Source organism: Oncorhynchus masou, unplaced genomic scaffold, assembly GCF_036934945.1.
Source record: "Oncorhynchus masou masou isolate Uvic2021 unplaced genomic scaffold, UVic_Omas_1.1 unplaced_scaffold_38___fragment_6___debris, whole genome shotgun sequence".
NCBI lineage: Eukaryota > Metazoa > Chordata > Actinopteri > Salmoniformes > Salmonidae > Oncorhynchus > Oncorhynchus masou.
The window spans coordinates 437,977-460,332 of NW_027016545.1; the positions used below are offsets into that span (position 1 = coordinate 437,977).

The window sequence follows — 22,356 nt, forward strand, 5'->3', positions numbered from 1 at the left end:
TGAAACCACACTTCAAGTATGTATCCTGTTCATTGGTCCTGACACCAGCCCAGTCTCTCAGTATAACTGTGTACACTCCACTAGTCAGCCAACCCACCCTGGCTGGGGGGGCCGGGGCTGACCAGGCCTAACAGATCCACACAGAGATCCCAGGGACCTGTGACAGCCTGTCTCCCCACAGACCTCCCCCGTCCCCAGCCCAGTGACAGCCATCACAACGCCCACGAGGGGAGAGAGGGATGGACAGAGTGAAGGGGACAAGAGGGAGCAGCAGCAGGGAGAAAGAAAAGAGTGATGTGCTGCAGAGCTGCACCTAGACGCCAGGCAGTGGTTGAGTGACTGGTGCTCTGGGCAGCGGATGAGCAGCCCAATCCCCATCAGACAGGGGGTTTAAAGCCTTAAGGTGAAACAGGCAGAAGGGGTGGACAGAAGCCAGAGTAGAGCGAGGGGAGAGTCACAGTGGTACAGAATGGGATGGCACACTAGCGTTGTAACTTCTGAAGTTCTGAGTTCTGACTGAGATGGATGTCTGGCTCTGAGATGAAAGGTTGTAACTTAGTGGAGGTTTTACTCGGGTCTATCTGCCATACGCTTTGGAAACTATCAGCACTGTTCAGTAGATGCAGCTCAATCCATCACCACTACTCTATTCGAGCGTCTGTGACTAGACCCATGAACAATATTGGTCTTCACAAAAAAGCTATATATTAGTCATATAATAGATACGTAATGTACCATTGATAAGATGGGAAATACAAGGAAATGACACCGCATTACAAATGTGTTGACACAATGTGACAGAATTCTAGAGTGTTCTTTGGAGAATTTTATTCTTGGTAATGTTGTGCAGAAAACGGCTAATTTGTAAAAAAACGACTTGTGATACCCACCCCCATTCCAATAATTGCATCTCCTACAGATTCATATTAGTGCACTGGCTCATTATATTGGATTACTGTTGGTTCCTGCTTGCTACAATAATAAGGCCTTGCCACACAACACCATTAACGCTATAACAGGAAGTAAATAAGCATGCAGGAAGGGAAGCAAGGGGTCCATGGCGATGCCATCTATGTGTGAATGATCACACAGGAGTCAGGACCCACTGCCACTTTCCATTGTCGGTTCCTTCGAGTCGGGGACTGCAATTGCCACTAATTTGCCTGTAGAGGGAGAGGAGGATTACAAATCACACTCACAATGCAAGTCATATTAGCCTACCTATATTAGCATTTTTCACACAGCATGTCAAAATCCCCTATAAATAACACTTTTGTGCTACATAATCAATTTGAGATTCTTTAGGGCCGTGGCCACGACTGGTCGATCTCCAAGGAATTCCTATGCATTGTTGCGGTAGGTGCACTTGATTCAGCAGCCCTAGTGCCGGGAAGGCAAAGTCTTCCCATTTTTAACCATTTCATGTGTCTGAAGGTAGACCTCCGCCTATCTGGCAGGCCCAGAGAGCAAATCAAGTGCACCTACAGGCCTACCGCTGGCCAATCAGATAGCTCGGATCACCGTGTCTGCATAGATTCCTCGAGCCATAGACTGTAAAATGAAGCCTTGAAATCACAGCAAAGTTGATACTGTGAGAGAGCTGCTGTTTTTATGGGTTTTTATTCTCGTTTAAATTGTTATTCAGCGCTGGCAACACTTAATTCAACACCTTTATAAGCCATAAAATTCACGTTCTCCCTACTTCCACTCACGCTACAACCAGTAATGCAGCTGCAATGAATGAGTATAGAAAAATGTTTCAATAAGCTTGTCTTTTTTTAATATAGAAGAATATTTCACTTTATCTGGTCATAGGAGTAACAACATGAGTTGGTGGATGAGGCTGAAGTAATGCAGTGCGACTTGAGTTTGGCCATCAGCTGGAAGACTATGTCCCCTTTTCTCAGTGGAGGTAGAGAGGGAGAGCAGAGGGACGGTGAGTAGGGTGAGAGTCAGCCTCACCCCTGCTCCCTCCTTCTCCTCAGATTGACCATCAGATCCAGTAAAAAAAAAGTATATATACACTACCGGTCAAAAGTTTTAGACAAACTACTCATTCAAGGGTTTTTCTTCATTTTAATATTTTTGACATTGTAGAATAATTGTGAGGACATCAAACCTATGAAATAACCAAAAATGAATTAACACATGAGATCATGTAGTAACCCAAAAAAGTGTTAAAGAAATCAAAAATATAAATATATTTGAGATTCTTCAAATAGCCACCCTTCGCCTTGATGACAGCTTTGCACACACTTGGCATTATCTCAACCTGCTTCATGAGGTAGTCACCTGGAATGCATTTCAATTAAAAAGGTGTGCCTTCTTAAAAGTTCATATGAAGAATTTCTTTCCTTCTTAATGCATTTGAGTCAATCAGGTGTGCTGTGACAAGGTAGTGGTGGTATACAGAAGATGGCCCTATTTGGTAAAAGACCAAGTATGTATTATGGCAAGAACAGCTCAAATAAGCAAAGAGAAAGACAGTCCATGATCACTTTAAGATATGAAGGTCAGTCAATACGGAAAATGTGAAGAACTTTGAAAGTTTCTCCAAGTGCAATCGCAAAAACCATCAAGCGCTATGATAAAACTGGCTCTCATGAGGGCCGCCACAGGAATGGAAGACCCAGAGTTACCTCTGCTGCAGAGGATACGTTCAGTACAGTTACCAGCCTCAGAAATTGCAGCCCAAATAAATGCTTCACAGAGGTCAAGTAACAGACACATTTCAACATCAACTATTCAGAGGAGACTGAGTGAATCAGGCCTTCATGGTTGAATTGCTGCAAAGAAACCACTACTAAAGGACACCAATAATAAGAAGAGACTTGCTTGGGCCAAGAAACATGAGCAATGGACATTAAACCGGTGGAAATTTGTCCTTTAGTCTGATGAGTCCAAATTTGAGATTTTTGGTTCCAACCGTCTTAATCCGCCGGATGATCTCTGCATGTGTATTTCCCACCGTAAGGCATGGAGGAGGAGGTGTTATGGTGTGGGGGTGCTTTGCTGGTGACACTGTCTGTGATTTATTTAGAATTCAAGGCACACTTAACCAGCATGGCTATCACAACATTCTGCAGCCATATGTCATCCCATCTGGTTTGGGCTTAGTGGGACTATCATTTGTTTTTCAACAGGACACTGACCCATCACACCTCCAGGCTATGTAAGGGCTATTTTACCAATAAGGAGAGGGATGGAGTGCAGCATCAGATGACCTGGCCTCCAAAATCCCCTGCACTCAACCAAATTGAGAGGGTTCCCACATATGCTGAGCCAACAAGTGCTCAGCATATATGGGAACTCCTTCAAGACAGTTGGAAAAGCATTCCAGGTGAAGCAGGTTGAGAGAACAGCAAGCACATGCAAAGCTGTCATCAAGGCAAATGGTAGCTATTTGAAGAATATAATCTTGTTTAAGACTTTTTTGGTTACTACATGATTCCATATGTGTTATTTCATAGTTTTGATGTCTTCACTACTATTCTACAATATCGAAAATAGTAAAAGTAGGTGTTCTAAAACTTTTGATCAGTTGCAACACTCACTACCGAGTTCCAAACTGTCTCTGGAAGTAACGTCAGCACAATAATTGTTCGTCGGGAGATTCATGATATGGATTTCTATGGCCAAGCTGCCATACAAGCCTTAAATCACCTTATGCAATGCCAAGCATCGGCTGGAGTGGTGTAAACCTCACCGCCATTGGACACTGGAGCAGTGGAAATGCGTTTTCTGGAGTGATGAATCGCACTTCCCTTTCTGGCAGTCCGATGAACGAATCTGGGTTTGGCGGATGCCAGGAGAACGCTACTTGCCCCAATGCATAGTGCCAACTGTAAAGTTTGGTGGAGGAGGAATAATGGTCTGGTGATGTTTTTCATGGTTCGGGCTAGGCCCCTTAGTTCCAGTGAAGTGAAATCTTAACGATTTTGGAATTAGATGTTCAACCACATACTTTTGGTCATGTAGTGTATCTGTACGGTCCCTCAGTCAAGCAGTGAATTTCAAACACAGATTCAACCACAAAGACCAGGGAGGTTTTCCAATGCCTTGCACCTATTGGTAGATGGATAAATAAATAAAAAACACTGAATATCCCTTTGCGCATGGTGAAGTTATTAATTACACTTTGGATGGTGTATCAATACACCCAGTGACTACAAAGTGTTCTTCCTAACTCAGTTGACGCAGAGGAAGGAAACCGCTCAGGGATTTCTCCAATGGTGACTTTAAAACAATTACAGAGTTTAGTGGCTGTAATAGGAGAAAAGTGAGGATGGATCAACAACATTGTTGTTACTCCATAATACTAACCTAATTGACAGAGTGAAACGAAGGAAGCCTGCAGAAAATACAAATATTCAAAAACATGCATCCTGTTTGCAACAAGGCACTAAAATAATACCCCCCAAAATAGGCAAAGCAATTAACTTTATGTTGTGAATACAAAGTGTTATGTTTGGGGAAAATCCAATACAACACATTACTGTTTACCACTCTACATTTTTTCTAGCATAGTGGCGCTGCATCATGTTATTGGTGCGCTTGTAATCGGTAAGGACTGGGGAGTTTTTCAGGATAAAAAAAATAAACAGAATGGAGATAAGCACAGGCAAAATCCTAGAGGAAAACCTGGTTCAGTCAATTTGCTTTTTGGTCTTCATTTAAGGTTAGGGTTAGGGATAAGGTGAGCAGTGTGGTTAAGGTTAGGGTTAAGGCTCAGGTTTAACATTTTGTTTGACCTTGTGGCTGTGCCTATCATGCAGAGCTGGCTCCAGTACTTGAGTCAACCCAATAAATGCCAACCTGCTACCATGACTTGCATTGGATCTATGCCACAAATGCTAAAACGTTAGCATTTGGAAACAGTGCCAGGGAAATAAAACCAAAGTATGGATTGCTGCCAAAACTTGTCCATTGACTCCTTGCAGGGTAAGGAAACTAATAAGTAATTTTGCAATTTGGGTGAACTAAGACTGTTTTCAGTGTTCAGGCTTATGGATTGATAGATTGTGTGTCTGTGTGCTTGCGCACATTATGTGTGTGTGTGTGTGTGTGTGTGTGTGTGTGTGTGTGTGTGTGTGTGTGTGTGTGTGTGTGTGTGTGTGTGTGTGTGTGTGTGTGTGTGTGTGTGTGTGTGTGTGTGTGTGTGCGTGTGCGTGCGTGCGTGCGTGCGTGCGTGCGTGCGTGCGTGCGTGTGTCTGTGTCTATGTCTATGTCTATGTCTGTGTGTGATGTGTAGGTAAAGACCTCCCATTCATGAGATAATACTGGGTTCATTGTGAGAGGCAGCTTAGTCATGGCTTGAGAGAACATTTACCCAAGAAATCAACAGCTCATTAACTCGGGGCTGGCTAGAAAATCTTGGCTCATGTGGCACTGGGGAAGAGGGCTCATTAGCACCTTGTTGCTTTTACAGAGCTTTTACAGGTGAGAATTCTGATTAGAACTGAAATACCGGTTGATAAATCACCTCGTAATGTTTTTCTTTAATTTGCCATACAATTCATTCATCATAATTGTACATCAAATTGTTTTACCCTTGAGTAGAGAATACGCCTCACTGTTTTTTTCCTTCTCCAGCATTCAATGTTTTCTGATGCATTGGAGAATTTCTCAATTGAGATGATATTAACAGAAAATATGGTAAACTCTGTTTATTTTTCATTTGAATGGGACGGTTTGTCACGGATTCCCCTGGTACTACTGCTCATTCCATGCACCAGCTCCAGAGGTCTGCGTCACTGGCCTCTAGGCGTCACTGAACTGTTTCATTAAGCACACCTGGTTCCCAATTCCCCTGATTGGCAATTGCATATATGTGCCCTCTGTTCACCATTGTCTTGTCAGTTATTGTTCCCATGTCTGTTGGTCTGTGAGTACCTGTGCGTTGTTATTTCGGCTTTCGTGCTGCATGTATTGTGCACATGTTATTAGGGATCTGTCCCATGTAGCATTTTGCAAGTCTCGTCTCGTGTATTTATTAGAGGTTTAACCTCGCTCTTTTGTTTGGGTTACATCCCTGTGTTAGGTATATGTGTTTGCTTTGGGCTTTGTCCCTGTGCCTTTTCATGGCATGTTGTATTTTTGGGTATTAAAACCCCCTATTACGTATTCCTAGACCTGTCTCCAATCATTTATACAACATGACACAGTTGTTGGTATGCATTAGCTATTGCTAATAAAGCTTGTAAGTCCCATGGGATTCTCTATGTAATAAACGTCAATGACTGTTTACTCGACTGCAGAGCTCAAACTCTGATTTGCTACAGTTTGTAATAGTCAGACAATAACGCTGGTGAGAAGTTATTACGCACATCTAATCAAACCCACCAGACAATATGTTAACGCGAGCAGTTTAATTTAAATACATTTTTTGATAAGCAGTTTTTCAAGTTAAAGATGACTCATGGGAGATAAGGTTGTCTGGGCACATTGTGCTGCTGGCATTTGAAAACCTGTCAACTTTTGTGCGTTTGAGACTGTGTGTATGTGGGGGGCATACCTTATTACGTAGGCTTGTGAATCTTCAGGGGGTGAAATTAACAGAAAGACAAAGAAAGTTCACGGATTTCTCACACTGATGTTGAGTGGTTGTGTCATTCAGCATAAACCACATAGTCATTCCAGTTGCCTAGGATGGTTTGTCCCTTGGTAAAGGCCCAAAATGGGGCATAATACAATGTTTTCATACCTACAGAGACCATGAAATGGATTTTTTTGTTTGTGTCACATTCATTTTACCAAGTCATAAATCATATTTATTGGTGGAACGTTCACAAAAGATACCCTTCATTCTCTGTGGACTCACAAAGGACAGTGTTGCTATCTTACTTCCCCACACACCCTTTACCAGCTATATATGCACCACAAGCTGACTTGGACAAGACTACTAAGCATACAGTAGAACTGAAGAATGTCAAAATAAAGCCAAAACTTACCATAAGAGTAAAGAATATGTTTGTGTTTTCAAGACTGGGTGAGATGAGTTTTCGGTGGGACTCTGATAAGGGAAAAGACAGAGGCAGAGATGCAGATATGAGACTTTATATTGCTTTCAATAATGGGAATGGTACATAACATGGTCCGTTGCATAGCACAGTATAGTTAGTGTATGGGTTGTTTGAAAAGTATTGACAGCAGTTGACCAACCAGTAGCCTAACAAATGTCTGTTTTCAATTACTTCTCAATTAACTGAAAAGCAGAAACTTATTTAAAAAGTTGTATATTTTTGAATTTTAAATTCAATCACTTCCTGAATTGACTGCCTTCAATTTAAATTGACTCCAACCCTACTTTTAATGTTGTTGAATTAATTGGCTGTTGAATGCTATAATATTAGACCATATTAAAATGGTCAAAAGAAACAAACACTTTTTAGTGAAGAGCAATTTCTCAAGCAAAAATGTTGCTAGGACTATCTGGGAGTTGTCTGAATGAGGGGACTAATTGGATGAGGCTAATGGGAAGGAGATTTAACCTGAACTAGCTGTTTTTGGCAAAGAGGTTTGAAACTGTCTTTGTTATTGGTCAGGGAGGCCAAATCTCCATCCCAAAAAAACAGGCTGAAATTTCAGGCAGTCTTTTCAAACAGTTCTTACACTAAAAAGGCACTATCATAATTTTCTCAATTTCACACTATTGTTACAACCTCATAGTGTGGAAATACATATAAAATACTGGGAAATCGAGATTGACTGCATTGGACCTTTCAAACCGTTTAAAAATGTGTACAGTAATTGTATTTGTTACACTATTTTGATGTGATGTGAAAGTAGAGCTTTATGTTTCTAGAACCATATCGCAATTGAGAATCGATTCATGCTAAGATTGAGTATTTGGCTGTTTTGGCTGCAAGAGCCAGTTTACCTCTGAACATAGTATATAAGGTCCTTCGACATTAATGGAGTAGGCTCACCTACACTCCTTAACAGTGCATTCTTGGGCTATTGTGGCCTTAGCAGGCCAAAGCAGGCTAGCTACAATTGGTTAGGATAGGCCGAGCATTTTCTAAGTGGCAAGCAGCAAACAATGTAAAGCTCATAAGCAAGCAAGCAGCTTCAGCAATTAAAGATCATATCTTCATTTCTATAACTTAAATAAATGCACAATCCTTCAGGTGCAAATAATTATTGAGTGTCAGTTACGTTAGGTTGTTATCAATAAAGTTATCTCATTCAATTTCAAACGTTCATTACCAGGGGTGTATTCAATAGGAACCAAACGAGACGAAACAGGGAGGACCTACCTGAATTTATCCAATAGAAATAAATGTTCATTGCAAAACATTTTCCATTTGGAGTTTACGGTTTCCATTGCAAAACATTTTGGACTAATGATTACACCCCAGCTGGGCGGGCAAGTGCCAGCTCCACTGAAATATAATGCAGAAACACAGCTGGATTAGCTAGCATTACACCCCTATGTCTCAATATTGGCCAACATTAATTGGATATTTGATTGATATACAATAAAAGCATTCTATACCTTACAAGTATGTGTGGTTTAAGTACATTCCCATCCAATATGGGCTATGCAAGCAGCAGAAGTATGGATTTGCCAATGTAGAAATAATGTTAAGCTAGCTAGCTAAAAATGTAGCTAAAGATCCCTAAACATTGCCGTGAGCTTACTTTTTTCTCCAAATAACGTCAATTATCAAATAATGTTCAGCATAAATAAAGTAAAACAATCAAGTGATCAAACAGTTGCTGTAGGCCTACTTGCAATTGGACATTGAACTGATTAGCTAGCTAGCATGTTAGCAGGCAATTAGTGGTCGAAATGTTACAAATATGATCTTCATGCCTGGTGAGTAGGCTACACATTGTTGTCGTCTTCAATGAAATTAGAATTCAATAAAATCACTGACCATAACAAAATGCCATGCTGCCGAATATTTGATTTTGTTCATGTTGATTTATAACAGATATTAATTAAATTGGTCAACTGGGTCAGTTCTGTTGATTTACATTGTTCCCCTGTCACAGTGAGTAATTCAATTAACGAACCTGGATCCGTAAAGACAACGGTGGACAAATGACCTGATAGAGCTGTCATGTTCCCCAGTGATGGAGCAGTTACCAGAGAAGATAAGTCCAATTCCACAAAGAAAGACAAATGGCTGAAGCAGTGGTGCACGGCTGGAGAGATCTATCAATAACTAATTTAGTTGATTTTCTGTCTTAAATAAATTTTTAATTCAACAAATTTTATGACATACACAATATGTCGTTTGTACATGCTGAACAGAAGTACATTGAGTGGTGTCGGCTTAGGGTGTATGATGAATGTCTTAATGTAAATGCCACTAGAATCGATTGACTCCTGTCTTGTTTGTAGTGAACAGGTGTGCAGTTGTGTTCCATCCTTGTTGCAGCCAGAAAATGTAAATATCAAATTATATTGTATCTGGTTACAGCACTCTCATTTCTTCTACTGTAATCCATTTTTGTTCAACTCATCATTATTCTATAGTGCAGTTGCCCACAGTATAATTGTGTATAATATGTGTTAGAGATATGGGTTGCAAGCCTCTTAATGATAGCCCTAATTTGTTTGGGAGTTTATTTTCTGTTTCTACTATACAGTAGGAAGCTACTGGTCATTTAAATTCCCGATGAAATATACCCCACACTTCCAATCTTGCACCATAGTGCAGTATGCCTGTCTCGCCTTTCTCTGGCCCATGTTGGCTGTCTGTTCTGTATGATTGATAGAGCGACTATCAATCAGGAAGGACTCTGGGAGACGGGCATGGCGCGGACTTTCCATTCTTAACCCGGTGACAAATGTAACCTCTAAGTGTCTGTGACAGGCCCTGATCCTACAGGACCCTTCGTGTTAGATGTGGGAGCCAGATTTTTTTATTGACTCCAGGTGTATGGCCCGTCTCATCCTCTCTGCCGTCACAGGCCCGTCTGAGCCCCCCCACACACACACACACACACAAGCATACACACACAGCACCAGTTTTCCCTTTCCGCTCGGTCAAAACAGTGTCCACCCAGAGAGTCGCTCACACAACACGAGGCGCTCACACAACACCAAACCCACACATATAGCACACTCATACACGAAGGCCACAGAAACATCCCGCCCCCAGAGAAGACAGAGAGGAGGCCCAGTTTTGAGTACCTTCTTGTGAATGTCCTTGGGGGACCTCAAGGCTAGGTTCCCCTTGGGTGGTCACAAGGGAAAGAAGGGAGGGGTTGGTGCCCCACTTTATGAGATTCCAGAGTAGTCTACAACTTTACTCATGTCCCCCTAGCTGAGCCTATGTAACTGCTTTGAAATTCAGTGTTTATTTGCACTGACTGAAGCATTGTACTGTTAGATTAGAGTTATTGGTGCAGCATACTGTAGCTCTCGAGAGACCATATGTTACAGTGTGGCAGTTTTGTGGCAGTTCTGTGAAGTATTGAGTGTGTGGTTGTAAATGTCTGACTGTCTGCCACAGTACAGATATAACCTGTCCCAAAGCCACTCAAAATGAATGGGCATCCAAGTATGTTAATTGGACATGGTGGCAGCACTACAACACCTAAAACTTTTATGTGGGAGAGACCAACTGAACGACTCCCAGGGGGGTTCCATTATGGCTGAGTTCATGGAGTCTGTCACTGAGATTTGGTTTGAGCCATTGCGGGTACAATTATCAAGCTATCATTATTTTTTAAATAGGCCTTAAGACACACTTTAGTTTGATTTTAGCCTAAATATATTTCTAATCATTCTCTGCTCAAGGACTCAGGGAACGAAACTGGAAATAACTTCATAAATAGCTCCCGGTCATTCTAAACAGGATAAATGTCTACAATTCTGATTATTTTATGATACCATTAGAGCTACCTCAACACGGTCTCTAGTCTATCTGGGGAGAAAGGTGGCCAAGTCACAAAAGCAATTAAAATGAGTGTTGAAAAGAAAATATTTCCAATTAGATGGTGGAGTTTGTACCACAGGCTAGTGCAAGGAATGACTGTACGGGTGAGCTGTATGGTGCTTTTATTATTCTCTGCAGAGGGTTGTATTGTTATTCCTCACAGCAGCAGTCACTAGCAGGGGCAGAGGGAGGTCACGATGACGACTCTACAGCACCTGGTGCTTTACTATTGTACTTCCACAGGGCAACATATCATCAACAGTCACACAGGGTTAATTGAGACTCATTCACAGTGTTCAAAGCTCCGGAGCACCGGAAAGATATTTCAAAGCAACGACTAAAGAGTAATTCTCTCCTTGCCTGTGGAAGATTAAAGAGGTGAAATACTCTTATACTTGTTCAGAAAGCCAGCTTTCCTCTCATGGTAGTCTCAGTTCTCAGAGTCCCAGACACCATTTATTCCCAGTTATCTCTCCCAGTTCCCCGGGGTGGTGGGATACAGGGATTCAGAGACTACTTTCTAAAGCCCATGCTATTACACTCCAGTCTGATTCAACGTGTGTATGCGTGTGTGTGTGTGTGTGTAGGTGCACCTACACCATCATTAAACCCCAGTTGGCTGCTGCCCCTGTTGAGGGGGGGCTGGAATTAAGCTGCCAACCCAGCAGGAGATTCAATCCCTGAAAATCTGTGTGGCGTGAGAAGGGGGACTGGGGCTCAGATTAAACCCACACAGGCCATGCTGGCTGTAATACACTGTTGACGCGAAGGAAAAAACACACTCACCCACGTGTTGATGAATCAGCCATCCCTGCTGCTCCTGAGCCGTGAAAGCTGATTTTCGAGCTCTTTAAATAATCAGGTTGGGATCTGGGAATAGCCAACTGGGGCAGCTGTGCCAGTGTGCTGCGTGTCACTACCCCCCTCCCTCCCGGGCAGTGAGGCAGCAGGTAAGTCAACCTGACCACCTAAAGGGGACAGGTGCCCTCAGCGAATGATCACGAACAAGGACAAATCATTAGGGGACTGCTGGGTGGCTGCGTTAGCTGTAGTGCAGGTTACGAGCACAAAACAGTCCACTGTTTACAGTGCGCCCGGGGTGACATAGATAAAATGAGCCATGCACTTATCTTCAGCAGAACTCTATATGAGACCTGCTTATTCAAAATAGCTTTTAACAAGGTGATGCCAAAGTAATAAATACATATTCAGACACTATACTATGTATGAAATAGGGATAAGTCATACAAAGCTAAAATAATTCCATTCTCAATTTGGCTTAACATCAGAAATAACTGTAAATATGTTAATGACAAAAGGCTGATATGTTCAAGCAAAGTGTTATGTTCATAGGAGCATTTAATGTATACTGAAAAAAATATAAAAGCATCATGTAAAGTGTTGATCCATGTTCCATGAGCTGAAATAAAAGATCCGAGAAATGTCCCATTTGAAAAAAAGCTTATTTCTCTCAAATGTTGTTTACATCCCTGTTAGTGAGCATTTCTCCTTTGCCAAGATTATCCATCCACCTAACACGTGTGGCATATCAAGAAGCTGATTAAACAGCATGATCATTACACAGGTGCACCTTGTGCTGGGGACAATAAAAGGCCATTCTAACACATGCCGTTTTGTCACACAACACAGCACCAATGGGATCATCTGAGACCAGCCACCCGGACAGGTGAAATTGTGGGTTTGGACAACCAAAGTATTTCTGCTCAAACTGTCAGAAACCGTCTCAGGGAAGCTCATCTAAATGCTCGTCGTCCTCACCAGGGTCTTGACCTGACTGCAGTTTGGTGTAGTAACTGATTTTAGTGGGCAAATAATCAGCTTCGATGGCCACTGGCCCACTGGAGAAGTGTGCTCTTCACGGATGAGTCTGGTTTTGACTGTACTGGGCAAATGGCAGACTGCGTGTATTGTGTCATGTGTTGCGAGCAGTTTGCTGATATCAACCATGTGAACAGAGTTCCCCATGGTGGCGATTGGGTTATGGTATGGGCAGGCATAAGCTATGGACAACAAACACAATTGTATTTTATCAGTGGCAATTTGAATGCACAGAGATACCGTGTCCGAGGTCCTGAGGCCCATTGTCGTGCCATTCATCCATTGCCATCACCTCATGTTTCAGCTGGATAATACATAGCCCCATGTCGCAAGGATCTGTATACAATTCCTGGGAGCTAAAAATGTCCCAGTTCTTTCAAGGCTTGTATACTCACCAGACCAGTCACCCGCTGAGCATGTTTGTGATGCTCTGGATTGATGTTTTTTTTGTTCAGTGTATAATCATAGGCTAACACTAATGGAAGGAGTTGACAGTACATCAGATGCATAACAATACCTCTAAAAACATTACTATTCATTAAAATCCATTTCACAAAACCTGCCATGAGGGTTCAATGCATTATCTCAGTGAAAATGTCACTGCATTTAATAAATCAATTACAATGAATGTAAACAAACACCGATGATAGGTGTCATTCACATTTGGAATGGATTCAGTTCCAGCCAAATGTGTACCCTAGTAGAGTGCTAAGTGATTTTTTAAGTGATTTGATTTGATGATTTATGTCTGAGTGCTTTGAAAGGGGTGAAACATTCATCTGCCTTAAAGTCTGTTTTCAAGTCCCATGACAGGTACATCCCAATGGGAGTGTGTGTGTGTGTGTGGGTGTGTGTGTGTGTGTGTGTGTGTGTGTGTGTGTGTGTGTGTGTGTGTGTGTGTGTGTGTGTGTGTGTGTGTGTGTGTGTGTGTGTGTGTGTGTGCGTGCGTGCGATTATCTTTACTGCATGAGCAGTGACATCTTTGATAAGACAGCCGACCGCCCCATATTCCCACACATTCACTCTGCCCTAGGAAAGTTTCCTAAAATGTCATCTACAAACTGACAAGACACTATTAAAGCCGTTTGAACTTTGGATAATTGGACAGAAAATAGCAGCCGGAAACCTACTCGAAAAGGGCTATGTGAAACTATCTTAGGTGTTCATCTCTTTTGAATGAGTGATAGAGAATGCAACACAATAACAGAGACAGGCAGCCGTTTGTACAGTATTGAGGGACTAGTATTTGGAAAGGCTGAAGTTGTCAAGTGTTTGTGTAATGAGTGAATATAATAGGAAACAGATAGACAGTCTGTAGTGGTAGTAGTCATCCATCAACCATAATGGAGGGAAAAGAAGGAAGTACAGGTACGGGTAACTGCCAAATTAAAGGAAACACGAATGGCTTCAATGCACCTTGGCATAGATTCTACAAGAGTCTGGAACTCTATTGGAGAGATGCGAAACCACTCTTCCACAAGAAATTCCATCATTTGGTGTATTGTTGATGATGGTGAAAAACGCCTGATACAGCATTTTCCACCATCATCAACATGGTGCTCCAGAAGCGTTCAAGTTGGTTGAGCTCTGGTGACTAAGATGGCCATGGCATACAGTTTACACCATATCAAACCATTCAGTTTTATTTAACCTTTATTTTACTAGGCAAGTCAGTTAAGAACAAATTCTTATTTTCAATGACGGCCTAGGAACAGTGGGTTAACTGCCTGTTCAGGGGCAGAACGACATGTACATGTACCTTGTCAGCTCGGGGATTCGAACTTGCAACCTTTCGGTTACTAGTCCAATGCTCTAACCACTAGGCTACCCTGCCGCCCTTGTGTCCTGTGAAATGGGACATTGTGATCTTATGGGGGCAAAGCAATGGTTGCCAAAATATTGGCCTGTTCAGCATTTTTTTAAATGACCGTAAGCATGATGGGATATTAATTGCTTAATTAACTCAGGAACCACACCTGTGCGGAAGCACATTTCAATATTCACTGAAAAAAAATATAAAACGCAACACACAACAATTTCAAAGATTTTACAGAGTTACAGTTCTGAGTTACAGTTCAGAAAATCATTCAATTTAAATATATTTATTAGGCCCTAATCTATGGATTTCACATGTGTGGGAATCTGTTGGTCACAGATACCTTTAAAAAAAAGATAGGGGCGTGAATCAGAAAATCAGTCAGTATCTGGTGTGACCACCATTTGCATCATGCAGCGCAACACATCTCCTTCACATATAGTTGATCAGGCTATTGATTGTGGCCTGTAGAATGTTGTCCTACTCCTCTTCAATGGCTGTGCGTAGTTGTTGAATATTGGAGGGAACTGGAACACGCTGTCATACACATTGATCCAGAACTTCCCAAACATGCTCAATGGGTGACATGTCTGGTGATTAGGCCTCTGGAATGATATTGGAGGTGGCTTATGGTAGAGAAATTAACATTCAATTCTCTAGCAACAGTTCTGTTGGACATTTCTGCAGTCAGCATGCCAATTGCACGCTCCCTCAAAACTTGAGACATCTATGGCATTGTGTTGTGTGACAAAAATGCACATTATAGAGTGGCCTTTTATTATCCCCAGCACAAGGTGCACCTGTGTAATGATCATGCTGTTTAATCATCTTCTTGATATGCCACACCTGTCAGGTGGATAGATTATCTTGGCAAAGGAGAAATGCTCACCAACAGGGATGTAAACACATTTGTACACAACATTTGAGCGAAATAGGCTTTTTGTGTTTATGGAACGTTTCTGGGATCTTTTATTTCAGCTCAAGAAACATTGGACAGACACTTTACATGTTACGTTTATATTTTTATTCAGTAGACATTGTATCCCTCATTTACTCAAGTGTTTCCATTATTTTGGCAGTTACTTGTACATGTAATGACATCTGTCCGTACTCAGTGTACACGTGTGGGTTGGTTTCCATAGTGAGCATTGATTAACCAACCCACCTTATGTCTTTCTTGTCCCTTTCTTTCTTTGAGTGATGAATGCTACGCTTCAAGTGCCTTGAAAAATAAACCAGTACGTATATGTCTCTGAGTCTACCAGACTCAGAACAGCCTCAACTCGTCAGGGCGTGAACTCTACAAGGTGTCGAAAGGGTTCCACAGGAATGCTGGCCCATTTTGACGCCAATGCTTCACACATTTGTGTCAAGTTTGCTGGATATCCTTTGGGTGATGGACCATTCTTGATACACACAGGAAACTGTTGAGCATAAACAAATTAAATCAAATCGTTATTTGTTACATGTGCAGAATACAACAGGTGTAGTAGACCTTACAGTGAAATGCTTACTTACAAGCCCTTAAGCAACAACCCAGTTTTAAGAAAAAATAAGTGTTAAGTAAAAAATAGATCAATAACAAATAACAGCAACAAATAATTAAAGAGCAGAAGTAAAATAACAATAGTGAAGCTATATACAGAGGCTATATACAGAGGGTACCGGTACAGAGTCAATGTGTGGGGGCACTGTTTAGTTGAGGTAATTGAGGTAATATGTACATGTAGGCAGAGTTCAAGTGACTATGCATAGATAATAAACAGAGAGGAGCAGATGCGTAAAGGGGGGGGCGGGGCAATGCAAATAGTCTGGGTAGCCATTTGATTAGCAGTTCAGGGGTCTTATGGTTTGGGGGTAGAAGCTGTTAAGAAGTCTTTTGGACCTAGACTTGGCGCTCTGGTACCGCTTGCCATGCTGTAGCAGAGAGAACAGTATATGACTAGGGTGGTGGACTCTTTGACAATATTTAGGGCCTTCCTCTGACACCATCTGGTATAGAGGTCCTGGATGACAGGAGGCTGGGCCATACACACTACCCTCTGTAGTGCTTTGCGGTCTAAGGCCAAGCAGTTGCCATACCAGGCGGTGATACAACCAGTCAGGATGCTCTCGATGGTGCAGCTGTATAACTTTTCGAGGATCTGAGGACCCATGCCAAATATTTTCAGTCTCCTGAGGGGGAGTAGGCTTTGTCGTGCACTCTTCACAACTGTCTTGGAGTGCTTGGACCATGATAATGTGTTGGTGATGTGGACACCAAGGAATTTGAAGCTCTCAACCTGCTCCACTACAGCCCCGTCAATGAGAATGGGGGCGTGCTCGGTCATCCTTTTCCTGTAATACACATCTCCTTTGTCTTGATCACATTGAGGGAGAGTTTGTTGTCCTGACACCACACTGCCAGGTCTCTGACCTTCTCCCTATAGGCTGTCTCGTCATTGTCAGTGATCAGGACTACCACTGTTGTGTCATCGGCAAACTTAATGATGGTGTTGGAGTTGTGCCTTAGTCATGAGTGAACAGGGAGTACAGGAGGGGACTGAGCATGCACCCCTGAGGGGCCCCCTTGTTGAGGATCAGTGTGGCAGATATGTTGTTACCTACCCTTACCACCTGGGGGCGGCCCGTCAGGAAGTCCAGGATCCAGTTGCAGTGGGAGGTGTTTAGTCCCAGGGTCCTTAGCTTAGTGATGAGCTTTGAAGGCACTATGGGTGTTAAACGCTGAGCTGTAGTCAATGAATAGGATTCTCACATAGGTGTTCCTTTTGTCCACGTGGGAAAGGGTGGGTGGAGTGCAATAGAGATTGCATCATCTGTGGATCTGTTGGGGCGGTATGCAAATTGGAGTGGGTCTTGGGTTTCTGGGATAATGATGTGAGCCATGGCCAGACTTTCAAAGCGCTTGCTACAGGCGTGAGTGCAATGGGTCGGAAATCATTTAGGCAGGTTACCTTAGTGTTCTTGGGCACAGGGACTATGGTGGTCTGCCTGAAACATGTTGGTATTACAGACTCAGACAGGGACAGGTTGAAAATGTCAGTGAAGACACTTGCCAGTTGGTCAGCGCATGCTTAGAGTACATGTCCTGGTAATCCATCTGGCCCTGCGGTCTTGTGAATGTTGACCTGTTTAAAGGTCTTACTCACATCGGCTACTGAGAGAATGATCACACAGTCGTCCGGAACAGCGGATGCTCTCATGCATGTTTCAGTGTTACTTGTCTCGAAGCGAGCATAAAAGTAATTTTGTTAGTCTGGTATGCTCGTGACACCGGGCAGCTCGCGGCTGTGCTTCCCTTTGTAGTCTGTAATGGTTTGTGAGTCCTGCCACATCCGACGAGCATTGGAGCCGGTGTCGTATGATTCAATCTTAGTCCTGAATTGACGCTTTGTCTGTTTGATGGTTTGTCGGATGGCATAGCGGGATCTCTTATAAGCTTCCGGGTTAGAGTCCCGCTCCTTGAAAGCAGCAGCTCTACCCTTTACCTCAGTGCGGATGTTGCCTGAAATCCATGGATTCTGGTTGGAGTATGTACATATGTACAGTCACTGTGGGGACGATGTCATTGATGCACTTATTGATGAAACCAGTGACTGATATGGTGTACTCCTCAATACTATCGGAAGAATCCATATTCCAATTTGGCAAAACAGTCCTGTAGCTTAGCCGCTGCTTCATCTGACCACCTTTTATTTACAGAGTCACTGGTGCTTCCTGCTTTCGTTTTTGCTTGTAAGTAGGAATCAAGAGGAATTATGGTCAGATTTGCCAAATGGAGGGTGAGGGAACGCTTTGTATGTGTCTCTGTGTGTGGAGTAAAGGTGGTCTAGTTTGTTTCCCTCTGGTTGCACATGTAACATGCTGATAGAAATTAAGTAAAATGGATTAAGTTTTCCTGCATTAAAGTCCCTGGGTACTAGGAGTGCTGCCTCTGGATGAACGTCTTCCTATTTGCTTATGGCGGTATACAACTTATTGAGTGTTGTCTTAGTGCCAGCATTGGTTTTTGGTGGTAAATAGATAGCTACGAAGAATATAGATGAAAACTCTCTTGGTAAATAGTGTGGTCTATAGCTTATCATGAGATTCTCTAACTCAGGCGAGCAAAACCTCGAGACTTACTTAGATTTCATGCACCAGCTGTTGTTTACAATTACAAATAGACCGCCACCCTTTGTCTTACCAGAGGCTGCTGTTCTATCCTGCCGACAGTGTACAGTGGCAAGGAAAAGTATTTGAATACTTTGGAAATACCCGGAGTTCCTCATAAATTGGTCCTAACATTTGATCTGTACTTCATCTAGGTCACAACAATTAACAAACACAGTTTGCTTAAACTCATAACACAAACAATTATAAGTTTTCATGTCTTTATTGAACACACCGTGTAAACATTCACAGTGCAGGGTGGGAAAGGATCGATGGTAAAGGCAGATTACCCACTCGCTGTCGGATCCTTACAAGGCACCCAGACCTACGTCCCCGATATCTCCTTCTCTTTCTCCTGCGAATGACGGGGACGAGGGCCTTGTCGAGTGTCTGGAGTAAATCCTTGGCGTCCCACTCGTACCCAGAAAAAGTTATCTTCTTCTAGTACGCGGTGAGTAATCGCTGTCCTGATATCTAGAAGCTCTTTTCGGTCATAACCAACGATGGCAGAAACATTATGTACAAAATAAGTTACAAATAACACACACAATAGCACACTTGGTCAGGGGACCGTAAAACAGCAGCCGTCTCCTCCGGTGCCATTATGTTCACAGACCCAGCAAAGTTGCAGTTCTTGACACAAACCGGGGCGCCTGGAACCTACTACCATACCCCTTTCAAAGGCACTTAGATATTTTGTCTTGCCCATTTACCCTCTGAATGGCACACACACACAATCCATGTCTCAATTGTCTCAAGGCTTAAAAATCCTTCTTTAGCCTGCCTCCTCACCTTCATCTACACTGATTGAAGTGGATTTAATGCTGATTGAAGTGGATTTTCTTAATGTTTTGTATACCCAGTGTATATCAACCATTGTTATTAACTGGCAAATATTATGTCAATATATTTGTCACTTTAAACATCATGCTGACCTCAAACTGTTAAATGGGTCTGTGAATGAGACTAAAAGTAATTGCTACAGAATGTATTCTACCATTAGGCCAGACAAAATTTATTCACTGTTTAGTGGATTTCCCCCCCAGAAAAGTAAGGTGAGCGAGCAATAAAATAAAAATAATAAGGTGGATAAGGAATAACAACTTTACCACCTTGTTCTAAGCTATATGGACATGAACAATAGGCAAAATATTCAATTTCAGAATGATTTTCAGATTATTATTATTAATACACAAATTAACATCAATGAACATTATTCACACAGGATGTATAATAGAATGCAATATTATATCATGTTAAAAAAGTCATGTATAAATGTATTATCAGTTCATTAATCTAATAAATTGTATAGTCTAACAAATTCAAGAATGATGAACAATAAATAATTGTAATCAAATTAAAATTATGCATGAGTTTATTACCTGAATGCATCTCTATAGACTAGGCATTAACAAAATATTCATACAAATACGATTAGGCCTCTCATACACTAGTAAGCCTTGTCGAAAGAGGGTCAATCAAGTTAGGTCTGCCGAATTAATGTAGCAGTGTGAAAAAATACATAAATCCAGCCATAGAGTATAACCTTTCATCACAAAAAAAATATGTTTATAACATGCATATTAGAAGCATCAATCTGTATAGAGCAAGCTGACTCAATTCGATCCCAGTCACTTTGCTGTACAAGCTAGCTGTTCTCGGCGGTGCATCATCACTTCAAACGCATTCCGTCATGGTGTTATCGGTTGGCCTATTACTACTGTTAATACCGGTCAAATGTAAGTTAGGAATCGCAAATCACCATACAGCCGACACACTTCGATTTCATCAATCATTTTGACTCAAATTTGGTTGTCCAAAATACTATCAGTTTACACTGCGTCTTTGCTGATGAATGCCCTAATCTCTGGCCAGTCCAGATGTTTGTTTCGTCTATGAATCGCTTCAAATATATCAGAAAATGATGCAATAACCATACATTTTACCGACTGTTTGTTTATAATGAGGGACGTCCCACGTTTAACCTCGACACATAAATAGTAGGAATTTGCGCCGGCTTCAGCCACCAGCGTGTTTCACTGTCCAAACTGACATGCTGGCCAGAACGGACACGTCGCGTGCGCGAGCGTCGCAAAATAAATTTAGAAATCCATGTTATTCAAATATTGCAACCATACTGCTCGCGCGCGCCAACGAGCGTCTGCTTTGCCAAGGGCTAAAATAGAACTCATTCCTATTTCTGACGCAGATCGCGCTGAACGTCCTGCCTCTCCCATCTCATTGGTTTATAGAAGCAGGTACCCACTGCCATCTCCTCATTGTTTATACCCACGTGGATGATTGAAAGAGGAACTTTGTTGCCGGTTGTGTGGTAATAAATTGAAAGTTTAGATGGATCACCATATAAATTCAAAGATGAAAAAGCCTGGGAGGAGAGATGACTAGAAACGATTCGGGTGGCTGTTTTATGTGTGGATTAATTGTCGGAGTAGAGGTTCTTGTGCATTTCAGGTAACATAACAACTCAATGTTGGAGCAAAGTTGGGCAAAATTCATTTATGCACGATTGCGCAAGCGCGCAGCCGGTTTGGGTTCTGTGTGAGGCTGTTTGGTCTCTTGGGCGTCAGCTTTGGAAAGCTTCAAGGGAGAGCAGACAGTGCATTATAAACAAAGAGCCGCATGTATTGGCCCAAAAATAACACCTGATTTTTTTTTCGGGGTGTGGAGAAAAGTGAGGCGGGGCATCCGTTAAACAGTAAATCAACTTTGTCCGGCCTTATTTGTTTGCTATTTAAACATGCAGCATATGTAAGAAACTGACGCCGAAACGTAATCACCCTTGTCCAGTGATTTAGATTGTCGGTTTTGTGAAAGTCTTTGCAAGGGTAGTTAGAGACAGCGAGCTCGCCTCCTTCATTTAACACACAATGAAACGCGTTCTCGCTATAGGGCGAGGTAATTGAGCGATGAATTACTTTTTTCATGAGCAACACACAATGGCACTGATTCTAGTGGTTATTATCTCCCATTCTGGTCGTAATTCATCCATCTAATGACAACCCAAAGGAAAATGTTGTCTTCTCCTTTAAATCAGACCTGGAAAAACAAACCGCACTCATCTGAGGGGAAAATGCAATGTATTTTGAGTTTTATATTTCCAACTCCTTTTGCATGGGGGCTTTACATGTTTTCCTGTTGAATGTATGAGGTGCCTTTTCATTTTCTGGAGTCAAGTCTTGGGAGTTTGACTTTTGTACATTGTTGTTCCCTCGGGAAAGGAAATAAATTAGTTTTGCATTGAAAGTAATGCAATTAGCCTCTGCCAGACGTAGATCTCCCAAAGTTGATTATATCAGCAATAATTGAGTAGATGTGTCTACCTAGAATTACATTATAATAGCAAAGAACAGGGAAAATAAGTGTGGAAGGTGGATATAAAAAATATATAGGGAGATTGAATGAGAGGGAGATGGAGGGAGAGTATTACATGTGTAGGAGGGCAGGCTCATTGTAATAGCTGGAATGGAATAAATGTAAAGTTATCAAACACATCAAACATTTGGAAACCACGTTTGATTGTTCCATTTATTCCATTCCAGCCATTACAATGAGCCCGTCCTCCTATGGCTCCCCCACCAGCCTCCTCTGAAGTATACGTAACAGTGTTTCAGTGAAGAACAAACAGGCGTCAAG

At 42.1% G+C, this 22,356-nt stretch overlaps 1 long non-coding RNA gene across 1 annotated transcript; it reads right to left on the reverse strand.

Annotated features, from left to right (window-relative positions):
* Window positions 1-811: 811 nt before the first annotated feature.
* Window positions 812-11,890, reverse strand: LOC135538717 (uncharacterized). Its single transcript, XR_010455473.1, has 3 exons — window positions 11,682-11,890; window positions 6,951-7,012; window positions 812-1,163 (listed from the first exon to the last, which is right to left on the reverse strand). It is a non-coding gene; the product is annotated as an uncharacterized LOC135538717 (long non-coding RNA).
* Between the last annotated feature and the right edge of the window lie 10,466 nt (window positions 11,891-22,356).